General features: G+C 38.0%; 1 pseudogene; it reads left to right on the top strand.

Annotated features, from left to right (window-relative positions):
* The first annotated feature begins 13,790 nt into the window (after positions 1 to 13,790).
* On the top strand, positions 13,791 to 14,465 carry LOC149172389 (uncharacterized; annotated as a pseudogene).
* The last annotated feature ends 1,814 nt before the right edge of the window (positions 14,466 to 16,279 follow it).

Genomic DNA, 16,279 nt, shown 5'->3' with positions numbered 1-16,279 from the left:
GGGCAAAATACATTATCATTAATTATCTTGAGCAAGAAAACAAGCAATTAACTGACAAGCAGGTTATCAAGGAGTTGCAAATGATTAGAGAAGAGAGGCAAGAGGCAAAGAAGGAAAAGGTCAAGATGACCTCCATTGAGCAAGAAATTGAGAATGACCGAGAAACTTGGTTAGAAAAGAGAAGAGAGGCAAGAGGCAAAGAAGGAAAAGGTCAAGATGACCTCCATTGAGCAAGAAATTGAGAATGACCGAGAAACTTGGTTAGAAAAGGTGAACATACACCTTGAGAAGCTGCTTGAGATGGCCAATAAAGAAAAGAAAATTCTTCGCCACATGGCCTATCACCATATGACCTGGAACAAGATATGTAATATAAGGATAAGGAAGCTTAAGGCAAGACTGAAGAAGGCTTTGAGAAGCAAAAAGGAGAAAAACAAATTAGAAATACTAGCTAATGCCTCATTATCTCATCAAAGCAGTGCATGAGGGTGTCTTGTGCCAATTTTGGGACAATTTTGATAAAATTTTATAATTTTCAAATTTTGAATTTTGAAACACACGAAATCCCAATAGGTGCACAACGCCACCGGCGCTGTGCTTTTGACTGGGGCACTTTTTGGGAGAATGGTTTGCATTTTTGGATTTATCATAAAAAAAAAGCAAACCCAGAAGGTTTCATCAAATTTGGAGCAAATCTTGGTCACCTAAACGCCAAAAAACCATCAAACAATGACCTCTCTGCCACATTTTTTGACACACGGGAAGCAGTCTTGGGAGATTCCATTTTTGAGGGGCAAATGACCTCCAAATTCAGAAATTCAAGATGTTACAGAAGCTAGACAGGCATACCTTTCCAACAAGCCATCATGGGCTCAATTTGGTTAAGGGGAAGGCTCCCAAAACTGGCTTGGAAAAAGTGTTTTTCATAGGACCAGAGGCGCTACGCATATGATGGATTTTTCCAGTTTTGCCCAAAAATCAAAATTTCGCCTAGTTTTTCTACCATTTGAATTTTGCTCTCATTTTGGATGAATCTATGAATGTAAATGATGCTATGTTGTGTAAATTTAATTGCAAAATGAATCTTGAGGGTAGATTCATCATTTTGAGGTGGTTTGGGGTTGAATGAATCAGTTTCCATGGTTTTAGAGGCAAGTTGTTCCACTGCCTATATTCTTATTCTTAGTTTAGATATGGTTGAAGTCACCCCTCTTCTCATGGATTCGACCCCCGATGGCTAGCATAGGTGGTTCGGTGCCTATATTATGTACTTTCTTAGTCATTTTTAAAGGTTGGACTCTTGTGAATGCTTTGAGCTACATTGTACATCTCTACAACAGTTTGGCAAGGAAATAAACTAGGATTTGCAACTATTTTTGTGGGATTCTTGTGGTAATATGTTTTTGCATTGTTTCTCCTTCTATCATTAGTTTTTCTCATGTGTATATGTGCCAAAATATATTTAACTAAATGAAATCAAGATAGATAGGTAGAATACATTGGTAACCGTGATCTGCCTTGGGAATACATTTAGTTTTTGATGTTTTCAGCTGTCTGAAGAGGACTCGTGATCCTTGCATGCCCTCCTCAGCTTCTCACCAGTCTTAGACCTTCCATCTCACTCAATTCCAAGTGCCAAAACACCTACCTACCTCGCCCCATAGAACACGTTGCATTCCTGACTTGATTTCCCAGACCCAAAGCTGCCTACTCCATTTGATCCAGCAACAAAACCTTCAAAATCAACCAAAACCCTAGAGCTACTATACCTAGCCTAAACTTCATATTCAATTCAGTCATCTCCACTAATATTGACAATGAGAGAGCCCTCTCCCGACCTGGTAGGTCTAGCTACCATGTTAAGCTTGGTTTGTGGTTATCCTAAGATTGCCTCCCTTCAACCTGAGGTCGATCTAGACTCTAACATAGTGGCAACCGTACTGGGGAGCGTAGTTTTATGTTCCTCAGCAAAATGTATCAAGTTTAGATCTGATTGTTGATGGTGGACAACGATCAGACATTAGAAGGCTGAAATCATTCACCTGGCGACTCCAGTGTCGAAAAATCCCAAGGTTCAGAATTTTTATGGCAACTCTACTCTTCAATAACAAGTAGCCTAAAGAATTTCTTGATGAATTCATTGTTATCAAAATGGATTCACTGGATCGAAGGTATGCTCCCATGAGCCGAGATCACATTCCAAGTTTCCCAAATAAAATTCCAAAGGTAGATTGGCAAAGGAATTTGCCTATGTTTAAAGATGATGATAGGAATGATGCTGCTTTACATCTGGTTAGATTTCACATACATATATGCAAGTTGAAGGTTGATTTTCCTGAAGACTATTTGACGAAGATATTCATGGCTACTCTGGAAGGTGAAGCCCGATATTGGTATGAAATTTTTCCGCTTGCTAGTATTTACTGTTTGAAAGGTTTTCACACCATGTTCTTTGAAAGGTATTAAGAATTTTATCCATCCTTAATATTAGTTCAAATTTTTTTTAGACATGCTTATAGTTTTATTTAAATCTTGCAAAAGTTTATGAAGATGATGACTTCATGGACGATGAGATCATGGAAGCCCTGTGTGAAAATCCATTTCAACAGCATAAAGAAAGCTTAGAGGATACTTGTCATGATGCTCAGGAAAATTTGCAGTAGGTTCAAGATCCTGGTACAACTGAAAATGATGGAAGACAAGGTCTTATTTCAGATCTAGATTCAGATCGTGATGATGAAGAGTACCTTCTTCTGAATCCCATGAAGGAGAGCTCTATTGTTGAGATTTTCTAGAAAGAAGAAGACAAAGTTATTGATCAAGTGTTCTCATTTCATTAGAACAAAGTCTTCACGAGGAGATAATCCAGTCCTTTTATGAAAAACAAGATGAGATCTCTGTTCATGTAAGTGAAAAATCTTCTTTGGATAACTCAGTGGTAAATGATAGAAGTGTTATTTTTGAGTTTCAAGAACTATCTGAACTTTTCCTTCATTGACTGATGAGTGCGATGACAATTTGATTGCAATGTCATATGAAGATGATCAACAATGTTTTCAAATTTCAGAAGACCAAGGAATTGAGGACTACCATTCAGGTTTTTCATGTTTTTCATGTTATTTTAAGAAGACAATAATTGCTTGAGCAAAAGAAAACAAAAAGTATTATCTCCTCTGTCTAAAGATGAGATATATCAACTCCTTAAAGGTCAGGTTACAGCCCAAGCTAATGCAGGTTTGCAGTGTTCACATAGTGAAGAAGGTGTTAATGAAGCTTCTTCCACTTTTGAAAATGATAATAGTCTTGAAATTAGATTTATAGATCAACAAACAGATATTGTTTTCCTTCATGAAAATGATAAGGCTGTCATGTTTGATAATATTGAAGAATGTTTTCTGTTTAAGAAAGGCTTAGACTATGAAATTGAGCCTGAGAGAGACAGTATGCGAGAATTTGAGTTAGAATTTTTCATGGTCGAGGAATTTACAGCCATCACTCAGATAGCAGAATCTTATACTGCTCTATGCCTTCCTATCAATCAGAAATCAACTGTTCTTTCATATCAGAATGAAGGGAGTACTTGTATTTTTGCTACTGGATCTCAAGACAAGCTAGTGCTTCAGGATTTTCAAGATTCCTTCAACATTCTATTGCAAGCATTAGAAAAGATGAATGTTGCCTGGTTCGTTAGCATAAGCCTTGGTTTCAGTTTTTATTTTGAGTTGCCTACATGTACATCGTTCTACCTACTCGGGGAAAGTGAGAGCAGAATTTCAATATGTAGCCATCTGCTGGATTGGTTAAATTAGAAGGCCCACATCGCATGATTGTACATATCTCATGAGTAGGCAGGTGGTTGTCATCATGATTTGAAGCCCTCAAATCTCGATGGTCTACTGCCATTAAAAATCTTTGTAAGTACTTGTTTCAGTTAAGTAAGTCTTGAGTCATTTTTTGTTTTAGTTAGTTTCAAGATATTTTCAGAGTCAGTTTGGGTCTTTGATTCAGTAGTATTGATTCATGTAATTTCAGTTTGAGTTTTTGAATCCATGCCCAATGGATAAGGCTACTAGGTCTACTATGTTCTTGGCACCTCCAAGGAGCTACCATCCCCATTGGAGCCAATGTTAGTGTCAGTGTCTTCACACTGCCATCAGTGATCAAAATTACTCTATTGCATTTCATACTAGGTGTCCCATTCTGATGAGTTGCATTCTATTAGGTCATTGATCAAACTAATGGTAGGGTTCAATTCTGTTTTTTCCCTCATGGCATATATCTGCTGACCTCTGTTCATACTTTTTAAGTCAATGGTTCATGTTTAAATAGGTCTTTGGTCTTAGGGTTTCAATCTCATTAGGTCTAGGGTTTCCTCCATGGTCAAATTTCAGTGATTATTGCTAATCATGGTCAACAAAGACATGAGGTTGTTAATAATGATCAAAAAAGTCAAAATGTGTTAATTTGTAAGCTTAATGAAGGGCTCACCTCAAAACTAGTTTTGAGGTGAAAACAGAGAATTTGGATTTTGGTGAGCCCCAGTATTGCAGCAATAATGCTGCAACTCCTAGGGCTCCCTTCTTTAATTTTATCAACTCGGTAGTTCGTAACAAACTTGGAAGCGACGGTGCTGTATGCACAAGTACTAGCTCTTGCCGCAGCTGTCACTTGGTCAGCTGGCACAAGTCCGCTAGGAGCTTACACCAACTTCTATGAGCTCTTAGAAGAAGCTTTTTAACTGATGGATGAAAGCTAACTCAAAGGAGGCTAATCTACTTGCAGAAAGAAACTGGAAAGCTGAAAGGAAACACAAACCCTAATTTTACCAGCTAGCCCTACTAATGCAAGAAAGAGGATGCAAGCTACTGAAAGAGATGCAATTGACTTCTAGGAAGGTAAAATGCATGTGTATAAGCTACTTCTACATTAACATATGAAAAAAACATCTTTTTGTATTTTTCAATAAGTTGTTAGCATTATCATGCATGTGATTTTAACTGGTTTTGACTGTGCAGAGGTGGATTGGGGAGAGGAAATGATTGGAGGAGGGCGGGAAGGTTCAGAGAGGGCCTAAGGGGTCCCTAACACCCTTCCAGAGAGTTTCACAGAGTTTGGCTATCAAGAAACCTCATTCGTGAGCTTCTACAGGAAGTCTGCAGGGGTTCTACAGGATGTTCTGGAATTTCTACAGGATGTTCTGTAATTTTTCTACATGATGTTCAGAAATAGGATTTTGGAGGGTGGATGGATGAAGAAAGGTGAAGGAGTGTGTATGGAGGTAGGATAAGGGTTGGAGGTGGTCTAAGACTTGGTGGATGGAGTTGAGGATAGAGGTAGATGGCTGGATTTGTTCAAGGAGGATTGAAACAATGATGCACAAAAACTAGGGTTATGTGAGAAAATGGCAAACGTAAGGCAAGAAGATGAGTTGAGGGATGGAGCATATGGGTTTGATGGAGTATGGGCAGGTATAGAAGGATAACAAGTGCTCTCCAAGGGAGGTTTTCACCCAGGGATCTTATTCTCTTTTTCTTCTTTTTTTTCCAACCCATTGACCGCCTCATGGAGGTTTTCAATCAATGAGCCAATCTAAGGCGCCTCCGAGGAGGTTTTCACCTTAGATTTTTTCTCTTATTTCCATTTTTTCATTTTTTCATTTTTTTTCTTTTTTTCTTTTTTTTTCTACCCTACCCTACTTGAAAAACAAAATCATTTTCAAGTGTAAGAATACTTCCAATGGAGCCATGTGCACATAGACAAAATGATGTGGAGGCCTGAAATGCATGCTTTGACAGCTATCCAGATTTCAGAGACCAAATGATCTGACTTTGAAGGGATCAAACATAGCTGAGGAAGAGAGTACTGCTGCAACTTAATGACCGTCTGAAACCATATCTCAATATAGCTCTGATATCCTTGGTCCTTTTGCTGATCTGGATCATGTTTCATGTGACCTTCTACCGTGATTTTCTCATCTTCCTCTTTTTGTTGATCTTTCTCTTGAATACATGGAAGATTTGATGGTAACCATGAGGGAGCTTTCTTGATCTCTGATTCTGATCTCTTCTCTTCATCAAGAGCAGCCCATGGTTCTTTGATCCTTTCTTTTGAAACTTCTTTTGCATTTGGTCCTTCAATGTTGTCAATATAATCTCTGTTTTGCAATACTCTTCCTGAGCTATGGTGAAGATCATCGAGCTCAAGAGGAGTCATTTGGACATGTTGTGCCTCAGCATTGTAATTGGATTGAGCTACTCCATTGTCTGGTTTTGGGAATGGTGGTACGGATAGCTGAGTGGGGATGTATATTTGAGATGGATGTGGATGGGGTTGTGGTTAGGCAGGTGGTGGAGGCAAAGGAGCGGGATGAGAGTTGGATTGGGGCCTCCACCCCTGATGAGGTGCATTCCACTGAGGCGGTGGCTGAGCATAAGAGTGAAATGAATGAGCAACTGGTAGGGCATAATATGGATCTGTGAAGGAACAAGGAGGAGGTGTGAACCAGGAAGGATGAGTAGGTGGACCCCAAGAAGGCATGAAAGTGGCTTGATAGGGGTCATAATAGGTCTCGGATGTCCCTTGCAGTTCCTTCTGGTAAGATTTAGGTCCATGTGGCCTCCTTTGGTTCATATAATAAAGTGGTTTAGTGGCTACTTTGGCCCTCTGATATGCAGCTTTAATTCCGGGCAAGGAAGGGCACTGATTCGTAGGATGGTATTCTTCACAGATGAAACACGCTTCTGGGGAGTGCATTGGACATTCGTTCCTAGGATTCTTTCTAGCGCACCTAGAACAAAAGATGTCCAAAGCCCTCTTGGCTTCCTCTTGCTTCCTTTGGATCTGCAAGGTATTCAGTTGCATGGCAAGAAACTGCCTCATCTCGCTCTTGAAATCTTCCATCTGATTTTCAAATTCGTTTTTGGACAAGGTACTGCTCCCAACATTTCTATTTGTAGCCATTTGCTCCAGAGCAATGTTTTCTTCTTCTTCTTCCCTTGAGGCTCTTCAAATATGTCTTGTTATCCACCTAAAGGTTCTTTAATCACATCCATCGAAGAAGAGAGAAGGTTGGCTGTGTGAAGTAGTGGGGGTGTTGTGAAATCATTTTTCTGAATTATCTCTACTCCTACAAGGCATGAAAGGTAATATTTTTGGTTGATTTTTTCTTTTTTTTTGCTCGTACCTGCAAAAACTAAAATAGATTGAACTGCAACTAACTATCTTGCTGAAATGAAAATGCGGGATTGAAATGAAAGTAGGAAAGGACTAATCTATTTTTCTCAAATGAAATTGCAGGAATGAAATGCTAGGCTATGCTTGCGGAATTGAAATGCTAATCTACGCTTGTAGAAATGAAATTATAGAATTGAAATGCTAATCTATGAAAGCAGGAAATGCTAATCTACTTTTGCAGAAATGAAATTGCATAATGGAAATGAAATAAACTGCTTAGCAGAAGGTTGTAGTGGAAAATAGAAGAAAAGTAGCAATCACCAATACTCTGACGCTTCCCCGGCAACGGCGCCAAAAAGAGGTGGTGAGCTCCAGTATTACAGCAATAATGTTGCAACTCCTAGGGCTCCCTTCTTTAATTTTATCAACCCGGTAGTTCGTAACAAACTTGGAAGCGACGGTGTTGTATGCACAAGTACTAGTTCTTGCCGCAGCTGTCACTTGTTCAGCTGGCACAAGTCCGCTAGGAGCTTACGCCAACTTATATGAGCTCTTAGAAGAAGCTTTTTAACTGATGGATGAAAGCTAACTCAAAGGAGGCTAATCTACTTGCAAAAAGAAACTAGAAAGCTGAAAGGAAATGCAAACCCTAGCAAACCCTAATTTTACTAGCTAGCCCTACTGATGCAAGAAAGAGGATGCAAGCTACTGAAAGAGATTCCATTGACTTATAGGAAGGTAAAATGCATGTGTCTAAGATACTTCTACATTAACATCTGAAAAAAAACATCTTTTTGTATTTTTGAATAAGTTGTTAGAATTATCATGCATGTGCTTTTAACTGGTTTTGACTGTGCAGAGGTGGATTGGCGAGAGGAAATGATTGGAGGAGGTCGGGAAGGTTCAGAGAGGGCCTAACGGGTCCCTAACACCCTCCCAGATAGTTTCACAGAGTTTGGCTATCAAGAAACCTCATTCGTGAGCTTCTACAGGAAGTCTGCAGGGGTTCTACAGGATGTTCTGGAATTTCTACAGGATGTTCTGTAATTTTTCTACAGGATGTTCAGAAATGGGATTTTGGAGGGTGGATGGATGAAGAAAGGTGAAGGAGTGGGTATGGAGGTAGGATAAGGGTTGGAGGTGGTCCAGAACTTGGTGGATGGAGTTTAGGACAGAGGTAGATGGCTGGATTTGTTCAAGGAGGATTGAAACAATGATGCACAAAAACTAGGGTTATGTGAGCAAATGGCAAACGTAAGGCAAGAAGATGAGTTGAGGGATGGAGAAGATGGGTTTGATGGAGTTTGGGCAGGTATAGAAGGATAACAGGTGCTCTGCAAGTTGTTTTTCAAACTGAACTAACAAACACTTGGAAAACCAATGACCTAGTTACTTCACTCTAATCTGACCTAAGTAACAACAAAAGGAAATGGACAGAAGTTTATTCGCACTTAAATATGTGAAATAACTATGCAAATAAGCAATCATAAACTAGAGCATTTAAACACAACTAATATCAACGTTTCCAAATGAGAATTCCAACACTAATGATTGCATGGTAAAGCAAAAAACAATGTTTTTGTTGGCAGCAATGTCACCTTTGTCCCAGCTCACGATCCCACTGAGGGAGAGGTGAGATCAGAGGTGCTTGAGGCCTTTTTCCGAGGATCCTTTCTGTTATTAACCTATCAAATCAATCTGAACATGAAAAGCTACTTTAATCATCAAAAGCAACCTAAATAACAAAACAATATTTAAATCTAAATTGCGGATTTTATTCTAAGAATGCAGCAAAACACATAAAGATAAACAAAGGAGGTACTGGGCACTTGATATGGGCCCAACCCCAAGAGCTACAGCCTCCTAAGAGAGATTTAGAGCTGGTGCAAAGCTGGATTCATATTTATTGAGCAAGAAATAATATTTACATCAAAAACTGTCCACAAGGGAAAGCTTGAAAATGTGCTGAAATGCAAAGCTAATCTACTGACTAAAATCGAACTACAAACTAGCTAACTTCTGCCTACAAAGTGACTAACTGAAATGAGGCCCTAAGCCCTCTTATTTATACAAATTGAGGACCCCAACAGCCCTCCTAAACTTTAGGGACTCGACTGCCAAAACTTGTAGTTAACAACACTTTTACTAGCACTTGCTCGGCTGCCCTTGTGATAATTGATTTGGTGGCCCTTGAACTCCGAGCTGATGGTGGATAATTCGAGGTAAGGGCCCATAAATGAAGGGGACACCTTCCTACAAATCCTCTCCCTTGTTCTCCCACGAATTTGGCTGCCAAGTGCTCATTAAAACCTTTGATTTTGTCTCCAAATTTACCAAAAAGACTACACAAAGCACACATTAGACTTGTTGGCATAATGATTAACCCAATTCACTCTATCAGCATAAATATAATCAAAAACATGCAATAAAATAATGAGAATGGTGGATTAAGTCGAATTAGGAGGTTGAATGAGCCCATTTAATTATCCATTTTTGGGGCTCATCAGATTTCATAGTTAAATTTAATGTAATTTTATCATTCTCATATGTAATAAATGGTTCCATGCTGCTCCTAGTCACCCGGTGATATTGACAAGCACCTACCACTACAAAAATCAAGTCATCTTGAGCACCAATCCGCCTGCAAAAGAAAAAGAGAACAAACCCTAATTTCCTCTCCCACTGAGCTAGGGTTGGCTATGGGATTAGAGATATCTGAGAAGAGGAGGCATGAGAGATATCAGAAGGAATGACGCCATCTCATATCATCAAACATCAAGTCTCTACCATTTGTCGAGAAGTCATTCCAAGGAACAAGCCATTCATCACACATAAGGGACGATTTTTCTTCAAACTATGTTTCTGAGCAAGAAAAGATGAATTTGGAAACCATGAGAGAGGTTTTTGTCCACAATAGGCCAAGGAAGAAAAACCTCCTTCACTTTTTACACAGGTGTCATGGTTTTAGAGAAATGTCAAAAATACAGTTGCCTCAGGAGAGTTAATGCACCTCTAGAGTGACCTTGGGAAAATCAAGATTTCTCCTAGCCTGGTTGGCCAAATGACTTGATTGATGAGTCAAATGATAACAAGACACAAAGTTATTTCCAATGAGCTATCATGAGATCAATTTGGAGTTGAGGAATACCTTCAAACGTTGACTGCAACAACACTCTTTATTTAGGCAACCTCATTCTGCACATTTTGACCAGTCTTGGGAGATTGGACGTTTGACAGGGAAAATGAACACCAAATTGGAATATTCAAGATGTTCTGGAAAGTAGACTCAATAGGATTTCCAGCGAGCTATCACATGCCCAATTGGGACACAGGGAAGCCCTCCAAAAGTGGTATGCAAAAGGTGCTACGCATAGAAAAGGTGTTGCGCACCTGGCAAAGTTTGACAGTGTAAAATTAGAAAAGGTGTTGCACACCTGGCAAAGTTTGACAGTGTAAAATTACACTGGTGTTGCGCATAGAAAAGGCGTTGTGCACCTGAGAGAGGGCGTTGCGCACCTATCCAACCAAGCCTAAACTTCCTCCAAACTTACCAAATCACTTCCAAATTTCCTCTTGAAGGTAAGTATTGTCATCTTATTGTTGTTTAGGGTGCTTTCATGAAGATTTTGCTTGGTCTTTCCTCGTTTAAATTAAAACCCTAAATTTTTTGTTCTAAAACCTACTTTTCTTAGTGCTATCACTCATTATTGATAGTAAACCCTCATTCCCTCTATCCTATTACACTCCACTCACTCTCTCCCTAAACTCTGCTCCCACATATATATTTCCCTAATTCCATTCCCCTCATACATTTCCCCACTCCTACTTACACTTTCCCCAAACCCTACAAACCCTACTTACTTCCCTAAAACCATACCCTCTCTCCTAAATCCCATTCACATTCCCTAAACTCTGTTTACATATCATACATTCACATACCCCTCCATACACTCCATTCCTCCACTTTGTTTTCACTTCACCATTGTCCGTACAACCACTAGTGTTCACAGCCATAGGCACATATTAAGATGTTAAATGACAAGTTGGCAAGGGCCAAATACATTATCATTAATTATCTTGAGCAAGAAAACAAGAAATTAACTGACAAGCAGGTTATCATGGAGTTGCAAATGATTAGAGAAGAGAGGCAAGAGGCAAAGAAGGCAAAGGTCAAGATGACCTCCATTGAACAAGAAATTGAGAATGACCGAGAAACTTGGTTAGAAAGGGTGAACATACACCTTGAGAAGCTGCTTGAGAAGGCCAATAAAGAAAAGAAAATGCTTCGCCACATGGCCTATCACTATATGACCCGGAACAAGATATGTAATATAAGGATAAGGAAGCTTAAGGCAAGACTGAGGAAGGCTTTGAGAAGAAAAAAGGAGAAAAAAAAAATTATAAATCCTATCTGATGCCTCATTAGCTCATCAAAGCAATGAATGAGGGTGTCTTGTGCCAATTTTGGGACAATTTTGATAAAATTTTGTAATTTTCAAATTTTGAATTTTGAAACACAAGAAATCCCAATAGGTGGCACTGCGCTTTTGACTGGGGCACTTTTTGGGAGAATGGTTTGCATTTTTGGATTCAGCATAAAAAAATAAGCAAACCTAGAAAGTTTCATCAAATTTGGAGCAGATATTGGTCACCTAAAGGCCAAAAAAACATCAAAAAATGACCTCTCTGCCACTTTTTTTGACACACAGGAAGCAGTGTTGGGAGATTCCATTGTTGAGGGGGGAAATGACCTCCAAATTCAAAAATTCAAAATGTTCCAGAAACTAGACAGGAATTCCTTTCCAACAAGCTATCTTGGGCTCAATTTGGTTAAGGGGAAGACCCCCAAAACTGGCTTGGAAAATGCGTTGTGCATAGGACTAGAGGCGCTGTGCATAGGAGGGATTTTTCCAGTTTTGCCCAAAAATCAAAATTTCGCCTTGTTTTTCTACCATTTGAATTTTTCTCTCATTTTGGATGAATATACGAATGTAAATTATGCTATGGTGTGTAAATGTAATTGCAAAATGACTCTTGAGGGTAGATTCATCATTTTGAGGTGGTTTGGGGTTGAATGAATCAATTTCCATGGTTTTAGAGGCAAGCTGTTCCATTGCCTATATTCCTGTTCTTAGTTTAGATATGGTTGAAACCACCCCTCTTCTCATGGATTCGACCCCTGATGGCTAGCACAGGTGGTTTGGTGCCTATATTATTTATTTTCTTAGTCATTTGTAAAGGTTGGACTCTTGTGGATGCTTTGAGCTACATTGTACATCTCTATAACAGTTTGGCAAGGAAATAAACCAAGATTTGCAGCTATTTTTGTGGGATTCTTGTGGTAATGTGTTTTTTCATTGTTTTCATTTCTGTCATTAGTTTTTCTCATGTGTATATATGCCAAAATCTATTTCATTCTACTTAACTAAATGAAATCAAGATAGAGAGGTAGAATACATTGGTAACAGTTCTCTGCCTTGGGAATACATTTAGTTTTTTATGTTTTCAGCTGTCTGAAGAGGACTCATGATCCTTGCATGCCGTCCTTAGCTTCTCACCAGTCTTAGACCTTCCATCTCACTCAATTCGAGGTTCAAAAACACCTACCTAGCTCACCCCACATAACACCCTGCATTCCTGACTTTATTTCCTGGAACCAAAGCTTCCTACTCCATTTGATCTAGCAACAAAACCTTCAAAATCAACCAAAACCCTTGAGCTACTATAACTAGCCTAAAATTCATATTGAATTCAGTAATCTCCACTGATATTGACAAGGAGAGAGCCCTCTCCCGACTTGGTAGGGCTAGCTACCAGGTTAAGCTTGTTTTGGGGTTATCCTAAGATTGCCTCCCTTCAGCCTGAGGTTGATCTAGTCTCTAACACTGCTGGTGGTGATCTATAGTTATTTTCTTCGTGCTACTCTCTTGAAGAATCTCCAGTGTCATCAGAATTTTCTTCATGGAACTGTAAATCATGAGCTAGCTTTTCACACAATCTCACATACTTTCCGCACAGATTACAATACTTTGTTCTATTCCCATAGATGTTTAGATGTTTATCAAGATCGACAGCAGATAGTGGAAACTCACACTTGTCACATTCATGGATGACTAGTAATTCATAGTCAATGGATTCGCCACATTGTGAACAAGATACAAACAAAGATCTGTGATGGTTCCATTGGAAAAGTGACGTGATAGAATTTGGGTTTGAGGTGAGGACTTATTTAATGTGGTTCTCATCCATGCTTGGTTGTGGACATGGAAGAAGCAATAGTCACCTCAACATTTGCCAGAAATGCGTAGCAACTCTAAAATGTTAGTTTTAAAACAATATTTATGGACAAAAGAAAACATATTTCGAAAACATAAAATGTGTTTTTTTCTCAAAACAGGGTTAGTTATAAAACCCAAGAGCGATTTTCTCAAATTTGTAATAGATTGGGAGATATTCGGGGTTTTCTAGAGCCTTACTTGGTAGATTGCGTGAGAAAAAATGGTTTCCAATTAATGGACAGAGGCAGTTGTGGCCTTCATCTGATCTCCTTTATCTACAGGAGGTAAATCCACCATGGAGATACTTAGACGTTGGTGGCTCAACTCTTGATATACATCATGGTTTTGTTGTCAAGTATAGAGAGGATCGAGATTGTTGAGTTAGTAGATTTCCTTGATAAGAAGGTAATTATCATACATGCAGGTCACAAACTTATAAAATTTCTTGGAGAAAAGGCTTCATAGAAAGCTTTGGATTGGTTAGTTTCCAAAAATATTGAGGTGCACCTGAATGAACGCATTGATTTGGAAAGCCTCTCGAAATCAAACAACACATATACCACATCAAGTGGAATGACTATCTCTGTAGATTGTCATTTCATGTGTGTGGGAAACCGTGTTGCCTCCTCTTGGCTTCAAGAATCCATTTTCAAAGACTCTGTTGATAAGGATGGGCGCCTGAAAGTTGATGATTGTCTGCGATTAAGAGGGAAAACCAACGTCTTTGCAGTCAGAGATATTGTGGATGTTAAGGAAATCAAGCAAGGCTTCCTTGCTAAGAGGCATGCAACGGTGGTGGCTGGCAATATTAAGAAGTTGATGCTGAATTCTAAGCACAAATTGACTACATACAAGGCTGGCTCAACAATGGCAATGGTATCTATGGGGAGACATGTTGCAGTTGCTCAGCTGCCATTTGGAACAACAATCAGTTGCATCCCAAGAAGGATAAAGTCCAGAGATTTGGAGAGCCATTGGCCCTATCAGACTTTATGCCAATCACTTCCGCGTTAGTTTTAACCCGAGAGTGAAAATTTTCCACTATGACTTCGATAAAATGGTTTTCATGGCAATTTCGTTTTCTTTTGATTACGTTGTTGTGTTGTATTTTTCATTACGTTGTTGTGTTTTATTTTTTTTTGTTACGTTGTATTTTTTTTAATTTTTTTTTTAAGAATGTTATATGATATTTATGTTATATGTTACAATTTTTTTAATGTGTTTTAATGTTTAATGTATAATGTTATGTTATAGATTGTACATTTATGTTATGGGATTTTTTTTTTTTTTTTTTTTTTTCAATTTGCTTGTATATATATTTTAGTTTGTAGATATTTTTTTTTGTTATGTTTTTCTTTTATGTATATCTATTTTATTTTTTTATTTTTATTTTTTAGTTTTGCAAATATTTTATTAATTTTTAGATTATGTGTTTTATTATTATTATTTTGTTTGTAGAAAATTTCCATGGAAAATTGTATAAATGTTTTTTGATGTGAAATTCATTTAGTGATTGGAGAAATTTGAGAAAAAGTTTTTGTGATGGTCCACTCAAACACACTTGTTGAAAAAATAAATAAATAATAATAATAATAATAAATTCTGAAAGAGGCATTAATCAAGTTGAAGATTGGACTGGTTATTTGTTCATAACAAAAATGCATATTTGTGTGTACTTAACTATCTATTCTGGATTTTAGCTACAAATACTACACAATTTTGCAGTTGAACAACAATTCTGCAGCTGAACCACAATTCTGTAGCTATGTATTTAATTCAATGATCTACTTGTCAACAATGCATTCTAATCAGAAAATCATGATCAAAATTTAATGGATTTGTCTAATGATTATGTTTTCAAGCATGATGCAGGAAAGAAAAAGAACTATGAAGGCACTTTATCCGCAGGATCAATTGATGAATTTTTTTATTGAGGATTGTTTTTCATGAATCATTAAGTATTTGCAAATAATATTTCTTTATATTTATGAAATGCTATGATTCAAACATAAATTGAGGAAATCGTTTTCTTTTAGAAATTGGATTTATTATCACAATTGTGAAATTGGACTAACTATTTGAAATAAAACACGTCATGAACCTGTCGATTATGTAAATTTTTCGTATGTACCTAGAGAAATTGACCACTTCTCTTTCAACACATTCACATTTGTTGCAATGTTAGTGCCAAACATTGCAAAATCGAAGAATTGAAGGAAACCAATTTATGCATGGTTGGTTTTCTACGACCAATTTCAAGAAACATAAACCAATTGAATCAATTTTTATCATCCATAAATGCCATCATTTTTCCTATCGAAACTCACAAGCTATTCAAGCATTTTTCGTTAAACATCGTCATCACCAATTTCCTTGCAAGAGTCACATGTTTCCTTTACATTTCCCATAATTTCCATTCATTAACCCATTAATAGAGACATTCAGCTCGCTTACATGTTGATTTTTCCTTTTGCTTTCCATTCGCTTGTTTACCCTCTTGTCATTTTCCTTTCCATTAAATAAACCTTGATCCACTGCAAAATTTTTCATTCATAGTCCTTCCAAAATCATCATTTCATACTCGCGTTAGATGATGGAGGATTCATTAAGGCCTCCCTTCCAACAAGTCTTCGCCTATCGATATCAACACATTACCTAGGTTTAGGACTAGAGTCCTTATTAGTACCTTGAGGCTTGTATGCATCAATGACAAGTTCTCTCGCTGACAATCATGGGAATACATCAATGTCCCTTGATCATTAGATCTTGCAAGTGGCTCGACATTAGCTCATCTATTCGCACTTTGCAAGATGTACTTAGGTACCTTG

The sequence above is a fragment of the Pinus tabuliformis genome, chromosome 4_2 (assembly GCF_031772625.1).
Source record: "Pinus tabuliformis cultivar Carrire ecotype Pingquan chromosome 4_2, CPIR1, whole genome shotgun sequence".
In the NCBI taxonomy this organism is placed as follows: Eukaryota; Viridiplantae; Streptophyta; class Pinopsida; order Pinales; family Pinaceae; genus Pinus; species Pinus tabuliformis.
Note: the sequence above shows the minus strand (reverse complement) of the source record. Positions and strands in the feature narration are given on the sequence as shown.